General features: G+C 37.1%; 1 long non-coding RNA gene across 1 annotated transcript; it reads right to left on the bottom strand.

The window, feature by feature from the left end:
• Nucleotides 1-477: 477 nt before the first annotated feature.
• On the bottom strand, nucleotides 478-6763 carry LOC146502711 (uncharacterized). Its single transcript, XR_014869185.1, has 2 exons — nucleotides 2606-6763; nucleotides 478-1847 (listed from the first exon to the last, which is right to left on the bottom strand). It is a non-coding gene; the product is annotated as an uncharacterized LOC146502711 (long non-coding RNA).
• Between the last annotated feature and the right edge of the window lie 409 nt (nucleotides 6764-7172).

Below are 7172 nucleotides of genomic sequence, written 5' to 3'. Positions count from 1 at the left end.
ATCAGTTACCACATAAGCTATGAAATTCTTTCTAATAAATAGAAAATTGCTATATTTTAATGTCTGGACAACCAATACTATACGGATCATATGGTAAAAAGTACCTGTATTTTGAGATTAGCCAATTATTTTATTTATTTATTCTTATTTTTACGTGGAATTAGATTAGATTAGATTAGATTAGATTAGATTAGACTGATAATCAGGTAGGTGTGGTAAGACTTACCTTTTACTAACTAAATCCATGGCTTGAGTATATTGCCTTTTCGACTGTGCTGCTATGACAAATAAGAACAACGTACAGCAAGTTTCTTGTTTAAGGACCAGGTATACTTTTAAAATGTCTTCATTAATTTATCTTAAACTATTTCAGTTTCAAACTTTTTTTCTGTTTTTGAATTTGGTAAAGAATTGGTTGGTGAATACATGTAAGTCATGATAATGATCATGTAAATGAAGTCTATGTGTATCCATCTACAGTAACACAGTTGTTTCCCATGAGTAAATTTCACGTGTTGTTGACAAGTTGATGACATTTGTTTCTATCAAGTCAAATGTTAATGTGTTTCTACTGCAACTCTGAACTTCTTACCTTAAAGAAAACTAAGTTTGTATCCAACTTTTCTACTGAAAAAAAAAAAGAAAAACACCCAAAGAAATCCTGATCCTGATTAAGTGTTGCATTTGGAGTCAGATTAATCAAATGTCTGCATTGAGAGTGTCTCAAGACACTTTTGGCTGATTGAGAGTGGCCTAGCCCTGTGGGTTCATGGAGTTCTTTTTTTTTTTTTTTATAATCGGGCCTATGGCACCTTCCTGCATTAAGTAGGGAGGCAGTAAAATATGGCTCCCCCAGCTGTGGGCCGCAATCCCCTAGGTAGATGATCAGTTTCACAGGCTGGCAAATGCCTTTGTGGGAAAGGTTGATGGATTTGGCAGATACAATGGTTTCTTCAAAGACACAGTGGAGCAGAATGAGTGATGGTGCTACTGCCATTTGCTCACTGTTTGCTGAGAGCAGCAGTGAGCTTGATTTCCTGCTCAAAACCTCATCTCAACTGCTCCCTTAGTCATAAGAGGCTACCACTACAACCATTACAAAAGAGCTACTCTGTTTCCAGCTTCATAAAGGCTCATTATTAAAAAAACAAAACAAAAAGAAAACAAAGGAAACTTTAATTTCTTCTGTGGAAACCAAAGTTTCTCTTTGTTGGAGGCCACTTAAGCAACACTAAAAGCAGTCACATGAAATAAAGCAAAAGTGTTTTAGCAGAGGAATAGCACCACAAAATAACAATATTGAGGGCCTCTAAAGGCAAAGACATTAGTGCAAATTAGCAGTGAGACCAATTGAACATTAAGTCTAGATGTATTGTCAGCATGTACACCAGTCCTTGTCGACTGCTTTCATCTTTGTTCTTTTCCAACAGCTTGCATGGCAGCAGTCTGTATTAATGATCTGATTTAATGACTAATTGACTTTTGTAGTACCATGGAGCAGGGGCAATTTTAGCCCATTTTTGGGTGTGCTGAAGCACCCCCAAAATGAATCAAAGCACCCCCAGATTTCTTACTTTTTTTTGACAGTATTTGCTGTTTGTGTGACACACTACTAAAAATATAAAAAGCATACAGTACTTGGTTGAGACATAACATTTTAACAACAAAAGTATAGATATCGCCCCCCCGCCCACCCTCCTAAAATGGTTTGTTCCAGCTCGCCTCTCCCCTACTCTGACTCTAGTGCTCTGTCTGCCAGAGCGATGGTGGCTGAGATGCAGCGGAGCGGAGGTGTAAGTGCCTGGCTTAAAACAGGACATATTAGCTACATTTAACCTTCAGTTACTCTTTATATAGTTAGGTAGGAGTCAGACCATGTTTCTTTTTAGCTGAAAAACATTACATCCAGGTAACCTGCAGTGTTGAAAACTTGTTTTCCGACAATGTTTGCTACCCTACAATCCGTCCTGCTCTGTAATAAAATAAGCGACATTTGGCTGTTGCTCCCATTGAAATGTATACAGCCTATTTAAAATCTAAAACTTTAAATTGTCCGTAGCCTGCTGTTGTTACCACTGTCCTGTTTGAAATGGATACTAACTGACTGAATGCCCATTAACCTTATAACTCCTGTTGTGTGTGTGCATGCGTGTGTGCGTGTGTGTGTGTGTGTGGAGACAGCCAGGTTCATAACGGATATAAGAAAGTTTTTTCAAAAGAAGGAGCCACATTCAGGTAAAAGTGTAAGATCAAATGATCCATCAATCAAGAATAATGTTGGATCAGTGTTTCAATATTTATATCGTTTATTAGATGTTCATGTGGTTTGGTTATTTGCCTTCTGGTTGAAAGTAGACTGAGAGAGGACTTTTTGTTAGTGATCTTAATAGTATTTTTTCATATTAATTTAATTTTTCATCTAATTGAATACAATCTATTTGTATATGATTGTCAGTCCAAAGAGGGAGAGAGGAAAGAGGGGTATGTGAGGAGAAAGTACAAGGTCAGGAAGAACCAGGTAAGAAAACAGACAGGGAACAGTGACAGGCACAATAGAAACTGTTAAACTGACAAAGAGAAAAAAAAACCCTGATTTTACTCACACAATCTCGAAGTTGTGTCCTCCCTATATTAAAGCTGCTATACAGAATCAGCAAAACAAACTGGGTTGAAACATTTTTGACCCTCTTTAACAACATTCCAACATAACATTATAATGGATTGGGAAGATTAAAATTAATGATATATTTTTATGTGGTTCAGCCACAACTCTACTAAAACCTCAGCCAGTAATAGGTAGGCCAACTTTTGGACCATCCAGTTGTCTGTATGACTGCCGCAGTACGTACATCACGTTTGCACACTATCAGAAAGTGCCAAACTGTGCCCTGGTGGAGTGAGGAGCTGTAAAGAGAAGCAGAGTGCTCTGTTTATATTCTAAAAATGTTTTAAGCTTGTTTCAAAGATTCTGCACAGCAGCTTTAAATGTTTTCCAAAAGCACACATACACTTATCAGTGTTTCTCAAACTTTTTACAGTGTGTACCACCTGATAAAATGTCAAGCTTTCCCAAGTACCACTATGAATGTATGAAACTCATAAATCTTACAACACAAAATTAGTATTATTAAATTAGTAAAATTAGCATCTGCAGTAAAGATTTTTTCATACATTTTATACATTCTACCACAGTCAAAGTTGCCTCCATTTTATAGGTTTTTTTTTTTTAAATTAATATCTTGTAATAATTTATTTGTAAATTGTTTTGGGAGTGTTTTTGTATGTATCCAAAAAATCCACTCAGTTTACTTCTTACTCACTATGAGCATCATTCATTATTCTCCCCCAGTAATTAAGGTTAGAATATGTTTTGTTTTTTTTATTCCAATCCATTCTTCTTTTGCAGCATTTAAATAACCTTTATCAGATTTGATGGTTTTGTTACAGACTTTTCAAAAAAGTGTTTTGCATTTCTTTCACAAATGTGGGGATTAAATTGTGTTTAAATGTGCAAAACAGTGATGTCATGTTTTGTGACGAGGACCCAGGCACAGAGAGACTTGATGAATTTAAGAATCTTATGATTTAATAAAGAAATTTGCAGACTTGCACAGAGATGGTGAAATTATCATGACTGATAGCGGAGACGAAGATAACAGACGATGAGGACAGGGAGGAACAGGGGTTTAAATGCACCAAGGAGACAGTCAGAGACAACTCGGGACAACTGGAGACATTTAAGGATGCAGGGACTGACAGAGACAGGGAAGACGTCTCATCGTGACGTGTAAAGTTTATCTTGCTCTGGCTGGGCAGCTCTCTGGGTGCTCAGCACCCCCAAAGCTCTGATCCTAGAATCGCCCCTGCCATGGAGCAATATTTGGAAAAGTTCCACAGATTACGGGATGGCAGTAAGACACTGACAGTTAGAAAAACTAAATAGTTATTGTGTTGATATATTCAGTATAATTAAGAGTGCTCGGTGTGTGGTTTGATTTTAACTTAAAGTGGGGATGAATGGGTTTTGGAAAAAACCTCTTCACATCCTAACACACTGGCACCGGCACTGTCATGAGAAATAGGCCAGGCTGAATGGAATACACAGAAACGCAAGAAAAAAGTAATGAGTGAACACCTGAGACCTGGTCAAATAATCCCTGAGAAGGTATTGTTAAAATAGTTCAACACCTCCTGTAGGTAAATAATTATCTAATATATTTTTTTTATGCCTGGAAAAATGACTCATTCTACATTGTCCATTTTAGCTGTTCAGAGCCTTAAAACCCTAAAGGCTCCATTCTTAGTGGCAATTTACAAATGAAGTAAGTATGTTTCAACCATATCTGAAAAACTGGAGTTGGACCATTAGTTTTAAGCCATTACTGGTTCTTTGACCGATAAATAAGTACTTTATCAACCATTACAGGAATTAGTATGCAAGTATTCTTACTTAGTCTAATGACTACGGTTATCATTCCCAGGTAAACATAATATGACAACACTGGCACTATCATTAAGTACAGCTTTATAAATCAGTAGACTCCCAGGGCTCTGTGTAAACTATGCAAATGTGATTATAAGTTCAAACCATCTTGAGACAGTAGGAGAGGCCCAGTTAACAGGACTATCACGCTGCACATTTTAGGGCATATTGCAGTGCAAAGTGAACAGATTGTAAATGTTGACAGAGGCCACTGACATTTTTTTTCCCTCGTGTCTTTTGATTTTGTTATGACCAGCGTTAGCGAGGCAAGACCTGTACCCTACAGATTCTGTACAAGTGGTCCATCTCAATCAGAAAAAAGACTTCATGATGGTGGTCTGAAGGCCTGATGTCTAGTGCTAATTGCACAAAAATGAGGACAAATGGAGAGTCCTCTTCACACACTAAGGTTAATTATGGAGTTAACAGGGTTCTGTGCTAGGAACAATTCTGTTTACATTATACATGCTTCCAGTACCATCAGAAGGCATAGCATCGATTTTCACAGATATGCAGATGACACACAACTTTATCTATCCATGACGCCAGATAACACACACCAATTACTTAAACTGCAGGATGGAAGACCTGGATGACCTCTAATTTTCTGTTTCTAAATTCACATAAAACTGAGGTTATTGTACTCAGCCCAGAAAATCTTAGTAATATGGTATCTAACCAGATTCTTACTCTGGATGGCAGTACCTTGGCCTCCAGTAACACTGTGAGGAACCTTGGAGTCATTTTTGACCAGGATATGTCCTTCAGTGCACATATTAAACAAATATGTAGGACTGCTTTTTTTCCATTTGCACAATATATCTAAAATTAGAAATATGCTGTCTCAGAGTGATGCTGAAAAACTTCATGCTTTCATTACTTCAAGGCTGGACTACTATCAGGATGTCCTAAAAACTCCCAGAAAAGACTTCAGTTAATCCAAAATGCTGCTGCAAGAATACTGACAGGGACTAGAAAGAGAGAGCATATTTCTCCTGTATTGGCTTCCCTTCATTGGCTCCTTGTTAAATCCAGAATTCAAAATCTTGTTCCTCACATACAAGTCTTAAATAATCAGGCCGCATATTATCTTAATAGCCTTATAGTACCATATCACCCCATTAAAGCACTTCGCTCTTACACTCCAGGCTTACTTGTTTTTCCTAGAGTATTTAAAAGTAGAATGGGAGGCAGAGCCTTCAGTTTTCAGGCCCCTCTTCTGTGAAAACCAGTTTCCAGTTTGGATTCAGGAGACAGACACTATCTATACTTGTAAGATAAGGCTAAAAACTTAGCCACCCCTCTCTGAGCCTGGTTCTGGTTCTGTAGGAGGTGTCTTCCGGGTAAAAGGGAGTTTTTCCTTCCCACTGTCACTAAAGTGCTTGCTCATAGGGGGGTCATATGATTGTTGGGTATTCTCTGCTGTATTATTGTATGGTCTACCTTACAATATAAGTGCCTTGAGGCACTATATCAATCAATCAATCAATCAATCTTCATCATATAATCATGCCTCCCCTATCTGGGTGGGATGCCGAGGACCTCACTGAAATAAGGGATCTCAAAAGCTGCAAAAGCAGAGAGATCAAAGATACACTGCAAATAAACATTTTCTTGTCTGGCAACACTGTGTGCATCAAGTCCTTTCTGTTACATTAACCAAAAAAAATCCAAAAATCCAATTGTAACCTGGACACAGATTACAGCGAAAATATTCCACATTGTATTCCTCTCAGAAAGCCTAATACCCTGGCAACAACTGGACACAGAAAAAAACAAAAAAGTTAGAGGAACACAAATGCCAATTAAAACAAAAACTGTTTATTTTACATGGAGAAACAGGAGAGAACTTAAAATAACCATGGTGTGTGTAATCAGTACAATTAGTAGTGTAAATGAGTGAATGAGTGAAAAAATATATGCAGTGTTGTTTAGTGCAGAAAACTACAGTTGGGACACTTAATACTGACATTTCAACACTCAAGTGTACAAAGTGCAGATGTTTCGAAACACTGCTCCAAAGTGTGTTTCAAAGTGACCTTGGTTAATTGATATTTTGACACATTTCACCCGAATTTTGGCATGTGGCTTACCTGGTCCTTCTAGACCAAAGTGGTGGCAGGATTCCCATTTTGGACAGACCGGAGTAAATTGTGCTTACAATTAATGAGTTAATGTTCTTGCACTACACTTGCACATTACACTCAGTATCATTTTTGCTGCGGACTGTGAAGATCAACAGGCTATTCATTAACATAAACACTGAGTTACCATGTGTAATTAAATAAATACTGTCATATATAGAGAGAAGATATATATATATATATATATATATATATATATATATATATATATTTAAATAAACAAAACGGAATATATATATATATATATATATATATATTAAAATATATATAATTTTTTTTTTTTTTTTTTTTTAATTAATTGAAAGGAAAACCTACACTTCTCACTGGAAATTACTTCTCACAGACCTTCAGACTGGACTTGTGTGTCAAGTGGATGGGCCCTGGCCATATAGGCCCACACACAAACACCACAGCAGCTAGTTTTCTTTGACAGTTTGTAGAACAAATCTGATGTTACTAACTCCAAGATAGCTTAAAAGTTGACCAAACACATCCAAACTTTGAGTGTTTTTTCCCCCCAACTCTAGGGAGGTAGCTTGCAAAAC

The sequence above is a fragment of the Neolamprologus multifasciatus genome, chromosome 15, assembly GCF_963576455.1.
Source record: "Neolamprologus multifasciatus chromosome 15, fNeoMul1.2, whole genome shotgun sequence".
Classification (NCBI taxonomy): Eukaryota; Metazoa; Chordata; class Actinopteri; order Cichliformes; family Cichlidae; genus Neolamprologus; species Neolamprologus multifasciatus.
Note: the sequence above shows the minus strand (reverse complement) of the source record. Positions and strands in the feature narration are given on the sequence as shown.